We start from the raw sequence: 18,527 nt of genomic DNA, 5'->3' as shown, positions 1-18,527 counted from the left end.
TCCCACCGTCCTGGGGAGAGGGATCTTGGCTGGGTGGGGGTGGCAGATACCCCATTGAAGGGCTGGGGAGACAGGGAAGGAACTGTCACGGTATTTTATTTTTTTTGTCCTTTTTGTTTGTTACTGTAAATAAAGGTCTTTCTTCATTTCTGACTGACAGTTGCCCCACCACATGCTCTGCAGGGCACTCCCTGGGGACAGCTCTGTGTCCCCCATCTCTGTGCCTGTGCCCCATCCTATTCCCAGCTGCAGGGGAGCCTTGGGCCCTGGGGACATGGGACAGGTCTGGACAGCCCCAGGGTGCTCCTGCTTTGGTCCTTGTGCCAGAAGGGAAAATGTGAGAGGACTCTCTGTCCTTCACTCCAGGGAACAGGTTGAGGTCCTGGAGCGCCCCAGCCCCCCTGGGACAAACCCTGGCCCTGTTGTCCCACTGTCCTTCTCTGTTCCTTCCCTGCTCCTTTCAGGCTCCTGAGCTGCTTCACCAGACCCAGGGCACAAATTCCCTAAAGGAGACAATAAATCACATGAATTCCCGGTCGAAGGGCTGAGGCTGCCCAGGGTTGGCATGAGGCTGTGGGAGCTGGCAGCCCTTGGAATGTGGGTGGCTTTGGCCACTCCTGCTGCCACCCATCACGTCCCAGCCCAGTGTGGGATCACCAGACATGCCCTGCCATGCCAGGCCATGTGGGTCAGGGACCACAGCCCCACACCAGGGTCTCACTGCCCCTGGGGGGGCTCAGCTGGCCCAGCTCAGCTGCTGCCTGGGCTGAAGTTGAACGAGGAGGGAAAAATACTTAAAAATCAGGGCCAAATGGGTCAGTTGGTCATGGTGACATGGGCTGGTTTGGGATCTGGGCTCTCTGCCCTCCGGCGCTGCCGCTCAGCCGGGAAACCTATTTTTAGTGGTGAGCGAAGGGCGGTCAGAGCCGGCAGGGTGCAAGTGCACAGAGGGGAAGAGGCTGGGGCAGGCAGCCTTCCTCCACCCCACACACCCCAGGGAGGGCTCGGCGTGCTGGATTGAGGCTTTATCCCTTGCTAAAGGAGTGAGGGGCCAGGGGATGGGATGCCAGGGGATGTCCTGGTGGACAGGATTGGGGCCCCATCCAGCACTCGCAGGGTCGGTGGGAGCTTTTCCACGGGCTCTGGCTGAGGCTCTGCTCCAAACTGTTTGCATCCTTGGCAAGGAGGGACGGAGGCGCTGGCCTTCCCCAGCCTGGCCTCACTTGTGCTGCTAATTAGGGAGGTTGGGGCTGGCAGGGCTGCTCCCACCAGCCACGGCACTGCCGGAGTCGCTTAATGGGGAACAGATTCCCCTCGTGTGGGAGGGCCCTGGTGGTGTCCCACGTGGGTTGGGGGTCTCACACACCCCGTACACTCCAAGCACTCAGCTGCCCCCCCCCCGCTCCCCCTCATTGCTCCAGCCCTTCTAATGCTGCTCCCAAGGGTCCAGGTCCCTGTCCCGAGCAGGGGTTGGGGGGCAGAGCCGGGCTCGTTGCAGAGATGATGTTCTGCTCGATGGATGTGATGTTCTGCTCGATGGATGTGATGTTCTGCTCGATGGATGTGATGCTCACGCCTACGAATGTACTGCAGTGAGAGCTGCTGTACTGAAAAAATGCAAATAAAAGAGCAGTAAGCAGTGCAGGGCTACCCAAAAAAACTCTGCTCAGCGCTGCAGTGCTGCTCTGCAAACCCACCCTGAGAGAGGTCCCACCTTCTCCATCAGCTCTTCAGGGCTGGGTGTTGGAAGGGGCAAAGACAGATTTATTTCAGCCCTGACCCCAAATCTGAGGCACATCCACTGCCCTGAGCAGTGCTGGTTGCTCTGCTCGTGTCCCAGGTGCTCCTGAAAATCACAGGGATGGTCCTGGGATGTGGGAATGATGGATCAGAGCAGGGAATGATGGACCAGAGCAACTCAAGTCCCTGAAAGGGCTCGAAAAGCCAAGTGGAAGCCCTCCTTTAATGCAAGCTGACGTTGGCCATCCAGGTTGCAAACCATCAGGGAAGGCAAGAGTTAAACTCTCCTGCCTGGAAATTAATTAACAACAGATGTGCTCTGGTTTAACTAATTACTCTCCTGCCAGCACTTGGTTTTTATGGTTCTCTCAGAGCTGGGGCTGGACCACTGTGCCTATGCACATGCTGGCCCTGGAGGCTGAGCTCTCCTGGGCACCCTGGGGTTCCCTGCCTGCCTTCCCCAGCCTGGCTGCCCCCATGTTTGCTGTCTTAGGCGAAACAATTCAGTGAAATGGGCTAAAATTCCTTAAAAGACCCAGTCACCTAAATTAGCCTCGCTGTGTTTCAAGCACTTGGTGCAGGGTCCCCCCAGTGCCACAGGGCTGCTCCCCAGGATGGTCAGAGCCTGATCCCAGCTGGCCAGCAGTGTTTCCTTCTCCCATATTCCCCTGCTGGTGATTCATAATGGATGGCACACTGGGGGTGTTCATGATGGGAGCTCATTGTCTAATTGCTAATGGGCTGCCAGGGCTGCAGCCAGTGCAGAGCAAGATGTGCCACTCAAGGCTTGGAAAGTCTGCAGGAGCCGTGGCAGGCAGGTGAGGAACCCTCGGGTTTCAGGGCTGGCCCATCCCAGTGCTGCAGGAGCTGGATGGTGCTCACGGGATGAGCCCCACGTCCAACACTTGGCTGCTCCTTCAGTGGGGACAGCTTTCAGCAGCCTGGGCTATTTCTGTCCTCAATCACGATCAATAAAGCAAGAGAGGGGTTTTATTTTCCACTCCAAATACTTTCTCCATCCTGTTTCCTCCCGGTTCACACGGCGGACTGGGGTGCGCTCCAGCAAGGAGGCCCACAAAGCCATTTCCTCCTCCTCCTCCTCCTCCTCCCAGTTGCTGCAGCCCCCATTCCTGCTCCCTCTCCCGCTCCTACCCCATCCCTGTGCAACCCCAACAGTCCCCTCTAATTCCCAGCAATCCAAGGGGCAGGTTTAGCAGGAAGATGAGGGAAAGGCATCACACACGTGCACACACACACACACACACACTCACACGCGAAAGAAAACACTTCCAGAGCCAAAGGGAAAAAAAATAAAACCAGGACTTTGGAATACAGAGCAGCTCATGTAATCCCAGGTTCTGCTGGGATGGGGGACGGGCCGAGGGGAGACGACTGCAGTCTATTAAACTTCCTTTGAGAACCCGCCAGACTGACAACAGCTGGAAGGAATTAACATTTCGGGTCCACCAGCTCCTCTCCTCACTTTCACCCTTCCCCAAAAACCAACTTGAGGCCAGAGGCCCAGCAGCACCACTTTTTTCCACTCCTTGGTGTCCCACAGTCTCTGGCCAGAGCTGATCTCTTTAATCCTGAACCTGCCAGAAGCGTGAGCATCTGCTGAATGAAAAATCCAGTGCCTGTGCTGGCACAAGCCCCCAGTCTGGATCCCCTGTGTCCTACAGGGCTGGGACCAAGGTGTGGTGTCACAACAGCTCTGCAAGGTGGCTCTGAGCCATCTGGCACCTCTCAGCCTCCTGCACGAGAGCAGCACTGCCAAGGAAGGGAAAAATACCCCGGTAGGGGAGGGAAGGGGCAGGAAGGGTTTGCTTGGCCCGGGTTTGCTGTCACTTCACGGTGGGGGGAGCGGGGTGGGACAGCTCGGGGCTGCTGTTGCCAGCAGAGCTTACCCAGAGCTGGGGTGTCTCGAGGGGAGGGGGTGCAGGAGCGCCCTGGGCTCGGTGAGAGCTGAAGCAGTGCAGAGCTGGCACATGCCGGGGGTTTGGCTGCCAAAGGGCAATTTGCCTGGAAGCGCCGGCTCCTCCAGCCGGGCTCGGGGGCTGGGACCCGAGCAGAGCCCAGAGATCCCCACGTTCTGCCTTGCTACCAAGTTGGAGAAGGAAAATGCAGGAGTGCTCGTGTTAACCCTCTCCTGGAGACTGGGAGGGGGGTGAGGAGAAGCCCAGCCAGCCCCTCACCCTTACACACTGCCAGAGACCTGGGCAACGAGGGCAGGAGAGGAGGTTTGTCCCCAGAACAACACCAGGGATGAAGTCAGGATGCACAGGACAGCCGGACCGGTGTCCATACACACAAATACACCAACAGGGACATGTACCCAGGGACCCCACTGGATTTAATGCTGTGCCTTCAGCTCCTGCCCGAAGGGAGGTGGAATCCCAGGCTCAGGAGAGCTGGACGGACACTGTGAGCCCCTTGCTGGGTGCTGGGCCCCCTGTGCCTGCAGAGCAGCGGCCTGAACCAAGAACCATCACTAAGAAAACAGCTTAATTTTGCTTTTATTACAGCATTTGTTTTATCAAGGCATTTCTCATGCCTTAACACAGTCCCTGTTTCACCTACAGAGCTGCCACAACCCCCACCAGCTCCTTTTTTTTCCTGGTACAACAACCTTCAGCCTTTGAGCGGCTCTTGAGCGTCTCCTGGTCCCTCTTGGCCACGAGGTGCCCGGGGCTGGCCCAGGATCCCGCGGCACAGCAGTACCTGCCCGCCGGGGTGAGCAGAGCCCTCTCTCTCTGCACGGCTCCTCAGGAAGAGGTGCCTCCAAACCCAAATAGTGATTTCCTGCTGCAGTCGGGGGAGTTGTTTTCTTTAAAACTGCAGCTGAAACTGGAGAGGGGCTGGAGTTTGCCGAAATATCTGGGAGCTGGGGGGAGCCGCGGCGCCCGCAGCCAACACACACACCCTGCACGCACCCGCCGGGGGTGCCAACATTTGAAAGCCATTAACGGGGATATTTGGGGAGGAAAAATTCGGGCCCTGCCTTTAACCCCACACAGAACAGCCCCGGTGAGTTATGGGGTGAAAAAAGTGGCACCATTTCTCCACGATTATTTTATGTATTATGTATATTGTATAATATATATAATATTTGTGTTTAATGTATAAAGTGCAATATATGTAATATATATTGGAAAATACATATATAAAAATGGGCATACACACACACATATATACATGTGTATATAGACACACACCTACACACACACATACACACATATATACACACACACACATATTTTTGTGCATTCATTCTTCTGTATATATTCTTTTCTATATTTACCTTAGTAGTACTATATTTATACTTATATATAGATTTATTAATATATATTTTGCACAAAAAAAATATTTTTCTGTACTCACTCCAGTGGTATTACATATATATATATATACACACATATATATGGACATATATATATATGTACATATATATAAAAATACATATATATAAATACATATATATGGACATATATATATATATAAAAATACATATATATGGACATAACTGTATGGTTGTACTTAATGATCCTAGAGGTCTTTTCCACTGTTGATAATGGTAATGATTCTATTATATTTTGCACTAATACTTATTTTTCTATACTTTCTCCCGTGACATTGTCTGCATTTTGGTACTAGATATAAATTTATTCATATAGATTTGCACACACATATGTATATATATTTTGTGCAAATACATATTTTTCTGTAGTTGCCCTGGTGGCACTATATATATATATATATATATATAAAAAAATATATATAAATATATATATATGTGTGTGTGTGTGTGCGTCTATGTGTGTGTATTTATATGTATTTTTTATAGAGAGATTTGCACATATATATGTATGGTTGGACTTGATTATCTTCAAGGTCTTTTTAATGAGTCTATGACTCCAACAGTTCTACAGTATTTCACACAAATATTTTTTATTTTATGCTCAGCCCACTGGTACTATATGTTTTATATATCCATTATTATACATATATTATTATCTATATTTTTATCTACTGTTTTCTATTTTTCTATTTTTATTTTGAAGTTATTAATTGAAGATACGTGTTGTTATATCTCTGTTGTCCTGGCCCCAGGGACACTCTGCTCCCCGTTGTTGTCTCAGGCTCCCGCCCTGGGCGGGCTCTGGGATTCGTTTCCCTGTGGATGGGTTTCCCCTCGGTGCTGGGGTGCCCCGTGCCAGGGCTGGGCTTCCCGTGGAAAGCTGAACCTCGTGCCCCATTCCAGGGCTCGGCAGCCCCTCGGCGGCCCGGGAGCTGCCATGTGGAGCTCGTTATTTGCTGGCACCGCTGGAGGGATCCTGGTGGCTCCCAGCAGGTCCTGGCTCCATTTCCACCCCAGCCCCGTTGGTTTCCAAGCTCGTTAGTGCCTGAGCCCCTTCCTGGCCACGGGCAGTGAAGGATTTCTTCGTGGAGGGCTCTTTAAAGTGCCCCAATCCATAAGTCCCCTGAGTCCTCATCACACGAGACACCCCAGAAAGTGCCTTTAAAGAATCCCCCTGGTTGCTGGGTGTCTTGCTGTGGTGCCCCTTCCCACCTCAAAGGGCAGACGTGCCCCTCGTGTCTGCTTTGGGTGCTTGGCTCAGGATTTTGGCAGCACGGAGGGGACTCTTGTGGCACCCACGTGCCGGGTGTGCGGCCCCTCGGCTCTCCGGCCGTTTCCCGGGTGTGCTGCTCCCTGCAGTGAGTCCTTGGGGCTCCCAAACCCCTGTGGTCGTGCCCAGCCTCCTCCCAGGGAGCTGCTCTCCCCTCTCCACACACCCGCCGGGCAGTGGAGCCGCTCACAAATGGCTTCCAGATGTTGGGAGCAAGCGGCTCCTGGAGGAGCTGGAGCTCAGGAGCTCCGGGCACATTCCTCAGGTCCATCCCGACCCCAAAAAACGCCCCGTGCTTGCAGCTCGGCTGTCAGCAGTGTGGCTCTCCGGGCAGCTCCCGGAGCACAGCCCTTGTCCCTCCACGCTGTCGCCCTTGAACGCCGTCCTTGCCCAAGGTGTGAAGTCCTTTGGATGCTCCCACCTGGCTGATCCCAAATCGCTGCGATCCTCGGCAATTTTATCGGCTGGATGCTGCCCTCTAGTGAAGGCACGACCAGCGCTCCCAGTCTCCCCACCGCGCTCGCACTGGGCCCAGATGCCCAACAGCCCTCGAGCCCCTGGTTTGTCCCTCCATCGGAAAATCCAGACCCGAGGATCACGTTTTTATTTCGGGAGTGCTCAGCGGCTGCACCTCGTGCAGAGACACCCGTTACACCGGCAAAGATTTAACACAGCTTGATCTGCAGCAGTTTTCTTAAAAAAAAAAAAAAAAAAAAATTATTATAAAAGAGATTTAAAGGGGTGACAGAGGCTGCATTGGCTCCAAGCTCCCCTGCCCTGGCTCAGTGAGACCCCCAGACTGGAGGTTCCCTGGGCTCTGAGGTGGGTTGCACAGCCATGAAGCTGTTCTGGAGCTGTTCCGCCTGGGGAAGTGTTTCTAAGTTATTTTGAAGTTATTAATTTTTAACTTAAGCTAAAATTGAATTATCTGGACACCGAGTGCCGGCCTTGCTGGGGCACAGGGTGGAGGACAGGGATGGCTGAGCTTGTGGGTGCACAGGGAACAGAAAAACTCTTCAGAAACTCAAAAAATCCAAGTAATTCTTAATCTATGGGGGGGAAATAGGCAATAACTGCACTTGCTCTTTGGCAAATTCCTTTTGCTTTTAGCCCAGATGAGCCAAGAGGTGCTCGAGGGTGGCAGGTTCATGGAGCTGAGCTGGCACCTTCTGTCCACAGAATAAATAAAAGTTGGCTGTTAGTTGGTACCAGCCTCGAGGACTCCTCCTTCCTGCAGAAGAGTGTGGAGGAATGAATAAAAGTAGTAAAAAAGATGGGAGAAAAAAAAAAATCTATCAAGTTCTTCTTTTGCCACTATCTCCAAGTATAAAAGAAAAAACCCTGTCCCTTTGTCCCCTCACTTGTCCTCTACAGATGCACACGCAAAATCTAATTAAAATTTAGCAGAAGAGGGGAAAAAAAAAATTACACAGGGTTTTTAGCTTTAAAAAAAGAGAGAGAAAGAAAGAAGATCCTTAACAAAGGCCATAATATTAACAGGGCTGATTCGTCAGCCGCTACCTGATAATCTAGAGTTGAGCGAGCTTTATTAACGTTGGAAGCCTTGGCTCTTTGTTAATTACGGGCTTTGCTAATGATTTGGAATATTGGCCGGTTCTGGGGGATGTTGATGAATAGAGACCTCGCCAAGATTTATTCCTAATTATCTCATTTGTCTCCCTCCATTACTTTTTATGGCTGAAATTTATGGAGCTATTACCAGGGACCTCGCCACGGCTCCGAGATGATTTGGGAGAAGAGAGATGTTTAATAATAATAACAATAATAATAATAATAAAAAGCCAGATTAATAGGAAAGCGATTACACGGCGGCGGGGGCTGTTCCGGGGTGACCCCCGGGCCCGGAGCCCCCCGGCCCCTGATGGTCCCCAGGAGGGAGTGATGTCCTTGCTCAGCAGCTGAGGGGCGTCTGGAGATGCTGAAAGAGTTGGGGAAATCCTCGCGGCACCTGTAAGAGTTGGGGAACTCCTTCAGAAGGAGGCAGCAGAAATCCAGCAGGGTTTTTTCCCACGGCTTCTCCCCGCAGCTGTTCCCACCCGGGTCTCCTCCCTCCCCTCTGGACGATGCTCTTGAGCCCCTGTGATGCTCTGGCTCCTGGTACAACCCGGGACCTCAAATCTGTGACCACGACAAAACCCCCAAAGCGTCCCAGGGACATCAATTTAACGCCGGTGTTGCCATTTCTCTGCTCATCCCAATAAAATAATTCAATGCTTTAATATTTGACACCTCCAGATGTTCAGAAAGGGATTTTCCCGGGTCCCCGTGAGGGGTTGTGGTGGCCGTGGCGATAACAAGTCACGTCTGCCGTGTCTGGCCCAGAAAATCCAAGGGGTTTCCCAGAAAACCAACCCTTTGCCCCCGCCCCAGCCCGGGGCTGAGCCCACCATCCTGTAATTATCATGCAAAGCAATTATTTTTCTCGGCTGCGCTGGGGACTAATTCTCTCCCGAAGTCTCCCAGTAAACATTTTCCCAGTCCTATCAAATTTGCCACACAAAGGAGAGTCAGGGCTGCAGCTTATCTCCGTGGAGTATTATTCCCCTATCTTCCAGCATGTAAACCTACTCTGGTCCCGATAAGAGGCCTCACACAAAAGATCAAAGGCAGCCAGACTCTCATGGAGAGGAGGGTTTGCTGCTGCTGTTTTTTATTCTTTCCCTTTTTTTTTTTTTTTTTTTAGCACTATTATAAATTTGCAGATCCAGAAGAAGCCGCATTCCCGCCCAGCAATGCAGATTAAAATAATTACCCACAGCTGGTTTCATTAGCCAAGAGGAAAAAAAAATAGGAGCATTAGGGATCTGGGGAACCCCAAATCACAGCATCACTTGTGGGGGCTTTGCTGTGGGGATGGGGCTGTGGTGGGGACAGGGACAGGGACAGGAGTGTCCCAACAGACATCCCGGGGTGGGACAAGGGCCAGCACAGGTGGAGGTTGGTGCCAGTGGAAATCCAAGGCTGTCTGGAAGCTGGGGGAGCTCTTTCTTCCTTCAGGTTGGGAGGAAGATGGTGAGTGATTGCCATGGGTATTTCTGGTCGGAAACATCAGAGATGAGGATGAGGGAGATGGCAACGAACGGGACATCCAGCACAGCCCCAGCAATCTCCACCCAAACCTGCCCCCCCAGCGCCCCAAGGACCAAGACAATGCTCAGACTCTCCCTTTCCCAATTTTCCCTCTGGATCCAAGCTCTGCCAGCGGCTGAGGATCGGGCTCAGCGTGGGATTGAAGCTCCCCCTTCCCACCCGAGCTGCAGCCCGTCAACACAGATGGCAAAATCTAAATGTTATGATAAGGTATTTCTCCCAAATTTCCATCTTAATAGAATTACGAGCCTGTAATTACCCTACAAGCCTGAAAACCTGCCGGAATCCCAATTAGGAATCTGAGGGCATAATTGGCCCCTAATTAGAAAGATTTGTCAAATGAGCACAATTTTCTCACCTCTTCATTTTTTTCCCCCCACTTTCTTTGCCTCCTCTTTTCCCCCTGGTGAAAATACAGATATTTTCCTTTCCCCTCCACCTCTTTCCCCATAAACACAGGGCTGCAGTCCCAGCTGCACCACACTCCACATCCCGCTCCTCCAGGCTCTTGGGAAAGACGAGCTCTGCAGCAGGTGTTGGGCCAGTTTTTTTTAATATTTCCTGGAAAACTGAACTATTAAAAAAATAATAAAAAATACATAAATGAGAAAGAGAGAGGGAGAGACCTGCCAGACTGCAGCCTTGGGGTTTTGACTTTGCTCCCCTGCAAGGATGGACACCCAGGGCTGGTCGGGGTGGTGAGGTGGATGCTGGAGCAGCCTTTGGGGATGGAAGATCTGGAGAAGATGTTGGATGCTGGGCACAGTGTGCTGTGGTACAGAGCATCACCCCATGGCTGCCATCCCACCGGGATCAGAGGGTTTTGGGGATCAGAGGGGTTTGGAGAGGTGTGAAATCCACCCCAGGGGCCGTGGTGGTTCTTGTGAGGCCCCAGCCAGGTAAGAGCACCCACTCACCCCAGTGTGCCAGTTTTGGGGAGGATGGACCCTCACCCCTGCAAACAAACAGCCATGTGAAACCTTGAGGGAGTTTTGGGCTCATGCCAGGCAGAGCTGGAGGGAAGGGCCTGGAGTGGGGCTCCATGGGGACATCTCCAGAGGAGGGTTGTGCTTCCTCACCAACAGTATCATTAACGACCCCCATGAATGTTCCCACTTCCCCCACAGGTGTTCCCACACCCCATCCCTGTCCAAAAACCCATCCAGAGCCACACACCATCCCAGTGCCATGCACTGGGAGCACAACCACCCCCCTCATCTTCCTCCCCCTCTTCCCACCAGAGGCTCTTTAGTTAAAAGCGACAACAGGAGGGGAGGGATGGGGGGGGATAGGGGGAAGCCTGGTTTTCCTAATTAACAATTAGCACAGAGTGTGCTGCTAATTATGTGGTTCCATGTAATTAAGAAGCTAATTAGTGCAGTGTCAATTAAGATTTAATTAGTACCCTTGTCAAAAATACTTGAAAGCGCAGTTTATATGCAAGTACTTCAATATTTCAATGGTCACGATCTCGGCGGCGCGGGGAGCCCCCGCTGCCAGCCCTCACCAGAGCCTGGGAACAGCAATCCCCCCTCTATTGATACTGTCCTTTAAAGCCCTGCCACGTGCATCCTGGAACAGACACCTGTATGGATCCTGCAGGCAGCTGGGGACAGGCAGAGCTTTGCTTCCCCCCGGGACGGGGCTGGTGTTGCCCACCAGCATCCACAGGGATGGGCCAGGTGGGCGTGGAGCATCTCCTGCCTGGAGAACGTGGCACAGGGCTGGGGGTGCCAGCCCCTGCAGGACCCTGCTGCTGGGAGCACAGGCCTGGCAGGGACTTCTCCAGCATCATCCACAACCCAAGCCATGCCCAGGCAGCTTCCTCTCCTCCCTGGAGCTCCCAGGCTCTTACAAAGCCAAGGTGTGACACCCACAGGGTGGATGTTTTGTGTACCCAAGTGCTCTGGTCCTTATAATCATTCCTGCTTCCTCCAAAGGTGACAACAACAAACCTATGTCCTTCCAGTCTGGAAAAGAGTAGAGCAGCTGGACCGCACTGCATGTCCCCAAAGGGACACCTGGAACCAGTGCTGGGCCCAAAGCTGCTCCACTCAGCTCCAGACACAAAGGTGGGGCAACAAAGGTTCCCAAAAAGCCTTGGGAACCAAAGGCAGTGATGGCAGAGCAAGGAGGAGGCATGAAAGGGAAAGCCAGGGGGAATAACATCCACCCCAACACCCACATTAACACAGAGAAAAGCCTCCCCTTGTCTCTGCTTGGCCCTGGTGAGGGTCCCACGGCCACCAGCAGCACTCCCAGCTCCTGCCCATGGTCCCCAGGATTGCCCAGGAATTCCTCATGTCAGGAAGGGTGTGGGCTGAGGCAGGAGGAGGAAAGGAAGAAATATGTCGAGGGCTCTCAAGGCTTCAAGAGACACATAAACAAAAACCCACCTACACAAACACGCCAAGGAAACCCTCCACAGTTTGTAAATCATCCTCTGTGAGCGGCTCGGAGGCTCCCGAGCCCAGAGACGACGGAACAGAGCCAGACGTGGTGATTTTGCAGCTGGAAGGTGTGGGGCTGAGCAGGAGGCGAGCTGGGATGTGCCGTGGGAGCAGCTGGGAGGGGACACGGCTCCCTGAGCTCACAGCCCGTTTCCACAGGCCCTGGGAGCTGCTCCGTGGTGGCCACAGGAGCTGCTGCTTGTTGTGTTCTCCTCCAACAAACCCCTGCCCTCGCCCCAGGAAATTCTCCATGGGTAAATCCAGCCCCAAGCACGCGCTCCTGCAAAGCCAGTGTCAGCAAATCAAAGGCTTATCCCCAGGCAGCAGCTCTGTGCCAGGCCAAGGGACCAGCCTGGAGCCCAACAGAGCTGGCATGGAGCATCCCTGGGTGATGGAGCATCCCTGGGTGATGGAGCATCCCCAGGTGATGGAGCATCCCCAGGTGATGGAGAATTCCCAAGCAATGGAGTATCCCTGGGTGATGGAGCATCCCTGGGTGATGGAGCATCCCCAGGCGATGGACTTCCTGCCTCACCAGAGGGTTCAGCTCCTGCCCAGGTGACAGCAGTGGGTTTTACACCCCGGGGAGGAACAGGGGTGGGTTTCTTACCTCCACACTAATTGTCTCTCAGTGGGAAGCTCCCAGCACAACATTGAATAGTGGGAAAACATCCGAGGGATTGATAATGGGTGAGGACAATCCCCCAGAGTAAACCCATGGAGGAAATGAGCCAGGGAGGGACAGCAGCAGAGTGAATAGCTGGGGGGCTCCCAGTGCCAGCCTTGGGAGGGGACCCCAGTCTGATCCATGGACAGAGCTGGGACCTCGTGTTTTGGGGGCTGGAGGGGACAGACCCCATGTCATGGCTTTGAGCAGGGCTGTCCCACGCACTCAGCTCCAACAGGTCTCTGTTGTCCCCCCATGGGAACATGGCAGAGCAGGACAAGGTGGGTTATCACCTGGTTTTAAAGCACAGAAAGGAGATGAGAGATGGAGCAGCTCACCCTCAACCAGCTGCAGCCATCCCACCATCCCGAGCCGCTCCCGAGGGACGGGGAGTCCGGGGAGCACAGAGGATGCACAGGAGGTGCAGGGATTTTTCCCCCCCCCTTCTCTTCTCCCTCCCCCCCTGCCTCGTTCGTGGCTGAGCCGCTGCTCTCCCACAACGGCTGCCAAAATACAGCGAGACAGGGTATAATTACAGACACTTACTGCGGCCATTACACCACCAGCACGGGCTGCGCAAAGTGACACACGACCCGTCAACTCCTTATTCACGCCATTAAGGGGACTCATTAGCATCTTCGCTCAGAAGCAAAATTACCCTCACTGCTCATTTCAAGATGTCATAAATTTTAATTTAGGACCCAAAGATAGCACAATGGGAGAGAGCTGGCTCTCTCTGGCAGTCGCTGGCTGGCTGAGGGAGGTGGAGGTGGTGGGAGGGAGGGAGGTGGTGGTGTTGGAGGGGGAGGAAAGAGAAATGAAAGGGCTGGTTTGATAAAAGATGGTGGGGTTTTAAGGAGAGATGGGGAAGGAGGGAAGAGAAGACGTGCCCAAAGGCCTGGCGAGTGCTCTGCCCCGTTGGAGGCAATGGAGGAGGAGGAGGAGGGAGCCCGCTGAGGGAGCAGCACTTCCCAGGAGGAGCGGGGAGAAAAGGGGCAGTACCAGATCCTGCCAGGGCACAACATGCAGCAGACACAGAGTTTTGAGCCACCAGCACAGCCCAGCATCACAAGTTCTTTTCCTCAGGAGACTGACCCATCCCTGGAAGTGTCCAAGGCCAGGCTGGACAGGGCCTGGACCAACCTGGGCTAGTGGAAGGTGTCCCTGGGCTAGTGGAAGGTGTCCCTGAGATGAGCTTTAAGGTCCCTTCCAGCCCAAACCATTCTGGGATTCAGTGGTTTCATGACCCAGCAGCATCACCCAGGGCTGGGCTCTGGCTGGGGTTTCCCAGAGATCTCACCTGGAGATCTCCCCCAGCCCCACCAAGGGGGTTCAGGCTCCCAGCCCAGCTCCCAGCACGGGAAGCAGAGCCTGGGAGATCATAACCCAGGGCTGTGATGCTGCAGCAGCAGAGAGCAAATCCCTGTGAGAGGATGCTCTCCGTGCCTGTGACACACACTCTGCCTTCGAGCCCATTAATGGGAGACACAAACCATCTCCCACAATCCCATTACACGGCTCCATATGTTCCCACTCAGCGCTGAGAGCAGCGGTGGGAGTGCTCACTCCACAGGGCTCAGCTCAGCCCCTGGAGACTGAGGCACCCACAGGGCATCCAGCTGCAGATTTATCTGGATCTACCCCCACTGGACTGGGATCTTTGCAGCCAGGGACTCAGCAGAAGAGCAGGAAGGTGTTATAACTCCCACCAAAAAAAATTGCTTCTATTTTAGTGTAAAAGTAGCTGCTGGAACTGTGTCTGCACAGGGCACAGGGGAGGTTGCAGACCAACTTTAGCTAAAGCCCTTCCAGCCCATCTCTCCTCCAGCCAAGCCCTGACAGCCTCCCTGAGAGGTTTGGAGTACCCAGCTCATGCCAGGACACCCCAACCTGTGGGTGCTGCTTAAACCTTCACAACGAAGGAGAGAGGAGAGACCCCTTCTCTCCCCCTTCCCTGCAAACTCTGCCAGCCCCAAACGCAATTACAAACCTCTTAAACTTTACCAGCTACCAGGCTCGTGATTAATGAGTTCAAATGTCCACATCTCTAAAAAACAGGGCGGGGGGGAAGAATTAGAAGAAAAGCAGCTCCAATTACAGGCAGCCGAGGGACTCTGGCCCACTCCTGTGCTATAAGAACATATATCCAGAAAGGTTATGTTAATTTTTAATGTACAAGACTGTAATTAATTTCTGGGGCTGGCTGGATTAGCAGAGAGTGTAAATTCCAGCCTCAGCTCTGGCTGCAGATAAACCAACACTGCTGAGGGCTGGGGCCTCGGGGCTCCCTGGAGCTGGAGCAGCACCAGGACAAGGCCATGGCTCTCGCTGGCTCCTGGAGACCCCAAGTCCTCCCACCAAGAACCCCCTTTGCCAGCCCTGGGCACGGTGCTGGTGGCAGCAGGGATGGGGTTGTCACTGAGGGTCCGTCCACCCCTGCACCACGTCCAGCACTTGAGATGCTGAAGGACCCAAAGACGCTTTGGAAAGACAAAAAATACCAAATAATCCCTCCAGAAGCCTTGGGAGAGGCTGGAAGGGAAGGGTCCGGACCTGGCAAGCAGGGATCATGTGGCCTGGAAAATACAGTAAGTTTTTAAAGGAAAGAAAAGGCTCCATTATTCTCCCATTAAAGTCTCCCCCTCTCTCCCTTCCCTCTGTCAGTCTCTCCTTTGCTCACTGACTTCCCCCAGCCTCTCCGAAGACAGATCGTTCCCTTAATCATTCTGGAAAAGAACCCCAAGCCGATATAATATTATAATTAATTAATTCACTAAAAAGGTATTAAATTTCTTTTCCCCCCTGTGGATATTATCTGAATTCATTGACCTTTAGAAAAATCACCCTCTAATTGTAACCAGGTTCAAGTGCATTTCCAGCCTGTCCCTTTTACATTAATAATATCTTCCAGGACTCCACTATGCTGCTTAAATATTGTATAAATTTCACTGCCCCCTCAAAAAAGGAGAGAGAGAAAGGCACGAAATGAAAACTATGAGCTGATTAAACCAGCTCTGGAGTGTGGGGGGAAGAGGGAAAAGGAATCCACAGTGGTGTGGGAGATGGACAAACCCACAGTGGGATCCTGAAGGGGCTCAGGATGAGGAATCCCAGATTCCCAAGGTTCCTGTGATTGCCCAGCTGGGACAAAAATCCCAGGATTGGGGTGCAGGGTGGCTCCCAGGCAGAGCATCCTTGGGAAGGCAGATTGCCCAGGTCTTTGGGGTACAGCTTGGTGGGAGAAGGAGTCCCTGTGCATCCCTGGGGAGCTCCTTGTGGTGTCCACGTGGCGCAGGAGGGTTGGATTTCCAACAGGATTTCTAATCATCGAGACAATCAAGGCACAGGTCCCCTCAGCCTGGCCCTCCTCGGGGTCCCAGCACCCCAGGGTGCATTCCAGGTGCCCTGTGCTGGAGGCAGGGACAGGGCTCTGCTGCTCCCAGCTCAGCACGACCACACTGGAGTGCCCAGGCAGCAGCTGCTGCAGCATCCAGCTCTGCAAATCCAGCTCCAGCATGGAAAATCCAGGTAGACTGTCGAGTCCACCGGGTGTCCCGGGCCAAAGCTCACCCTGGCAGACATCCCAGCCCTGCCAGGGCCAGTGGAGCTGGGCCATTTGGCTCCAGAGGAGATTCGGGAGTGCAAACTCCTGCTGATCTACCCAGGAGGCAGAACTCAAACTCTCCCAGTGCCCCAGCTTGTCTGAGCCAAACCTGAGCCAGGGCTGTGCACAGCCAGCTGGGAAACGGGGGTTTGCTCCCTGGGGGTTGAGCCTGGGAAGTTTTCATCCCATGGGAAAGGGGCTGCTCTGGCATCACTGCTCCACACGAGCTGCCACCTGCACCACAGGGGCTCAGGCCAGGGCCAGGTCCCTTCCCCAGAGCAGCCTCTGCATCCTCACCCGGGTGCTGAGGAAACTGAGGCACCAACATTCTACCTGCACCTCATTCTCCTCTTCCCAGAGCTTTTTTCCAGCACATCCACAGCCCTCTTCAGAACTCCACCAACCCTTCAGCCCTTTGGTTTACAGCACACAGCCACTTCCAGGAATCCTCACAGCCATCAAACCATGAGAGCTCCACTCACAGTCCAAGGGGCTCCCCAGCCCCACAGCCTTAAAAAGCTGCTGATGGAAAAACAACAGGCCAAACACATCCAGGGATTGACCTTCCCGAGCCAGCGACTCACCCAGGGACCAGCCGAGACCCTTTTCTTTGGAAGAAATTTCTGGACAGGCATCAGAGGTTTTCTGGTCTCTCCCTCTTTATTGCATGCAAAGATTTATTTGCAGGGAGCTGTTTTGGTTTCTGGAAGCCAAGGCGGACGTGTGGCTGTTCCCCCACCTGAAAAAGCCATCCCTTCCCCCTGACCTCATCCCAGCCGTTGCCACAACAACCCCCGGAGAGACGTCAGGGCAGAGGGTTTGGGCTTCACGTGGGGAAGGAGCAGCAGAAGTGCTCAAATCACAGAGAGAGCTCAGACAGAGCCAGGAAGGAAATGAAGGGACACAGGGGGAGAAGGAAAACTCAGCGAGAGCCCATCACTGAGGCAGGGAATGCCTTCCAGATCCATCACTGAGGCAGGGAATGCCTTCCAGATCCATCACTGAGGCAGGGAATGCCTTCCAGGTCCATCACTGAGGCAGGGAATGCCTTCCAGATCCCAGGTCCTGCTCTGCCCCATGCCAGGGATGCCATGGAGCCACGTGGGAATGATTCAGCGAGGTTTGGGATGAAGCAGGGGAAGCGCCTCGAGCTTCCCACTCCTCTTGCTGCTCTCCACTGCTCTTCTGCTCATTTTCGGGGCAGAGCTGCCTTGCTTGGCCAAGCGTCTCTCTCCAGAGGTGCTGATTGGCTTGTGCTCATTCTTTCTTCCTGCAGCATCAAGCCCATATTCTGTTTCCTTGAAGGTTTTTTCCCCCTCCCCAGGAAAATTTTTTTGTAGAAAAGTCTCTGGGATTTGAGAAACAACTTGGCATTTCTGAGGGGGTTGGAGATGTGTCCAAAGGCCAGTGCTGGGAACTCCCAGCTCTCTTCACACAGATCTCTGCTTTCAGACAAATCCAGTCTGACCATAAAACAACAGAACCAAACCCAGCCTTCAGACCTGTCCCATGGAGCAGTCCAAGGGAATGTGGTTCTAACCCCCAGAGCATGGTACCCACTGCTCCTGCTCCCAGAGGGTGTCAGCTCCAGCACAGCACACCGAGCTCACAGGGACAGGCAAATTCCAGCATCACCTCCTGGGGAGACCTGGGTTCTGTGTGGGGTAATTCCCACTTAGAATCCTAAAATGTTATGGGTTGGAAGGCTCCTTAAAGATCACCCAGTCCCACCCCCTGCCATGGGCAGGGACACCTTCCACCAGCCCAGATTGCTCCAAGCCCTGTCCAACCTGGCCTTGGACACTTCCAGGGATGGGGCAGCCACAGCTTCTCTGGGCAACCTGTGCCAGGGCCTCCCCACCCTCACAGGGAGGAATTTCTTCCCAATATCCCATCTAACCCTGCCCTCTGTCAGTGGGAAGCCATTTCCTCTTGTCCTGGACCTGCATCCCTTGTCCCAAGCCCCTTTCCAGCTCTCCTAGTGTGGAAGGGGCTCTTGGGTCTCCCTGGAGCCTTCCCTTCCCCAGGTGAACGCCCCCAGCTCTCCCAGCCTGGCTCCAGCCCTTGGAACACCTCCCTGGTCTCCTCTGGACTCACTCCAGCAGCTCCAGGTCCTTCTGATGTTGATTCCCGGCAGCTGGAGGCAGCGCTGGAGGCAGGTGGGGTCTCACCTGAGTGGGGCAGAGAGGGAGAACCTCCCCCTCCCCTGTTGCCCCCACAGCCGGGTCTGCAGCCCGGGGCACGGTGGATTTTGGGCTTGGAGCCCAAATCGCCGGGTCGTGTCCCGCTCACACCCCGAGCCCCGAGCGCGCCCGCTCCCAGACACC

The sequence above is a fragment of the Lepidothrix coronata genome, unplaced genomic scaffold (assembly GCF_001604755.1).
Source record: "Lepidothrix coronata isolate B3197 unplaced genomic scaffold, Lepidothrix_coronata-1.0 Scaffold199, whole genome shotgun sequence".
In the NCBI taxonomy this organism is placed as follows: domain Eukaryota; kingdom Metazoa; phylum Chordata; class Aves; order Passeriformes; family Pipridae; genus Lepidothrix; species Lepidothrix coronata.
This window is presented reverse-complemented; position numbering follows the sequence as displayed.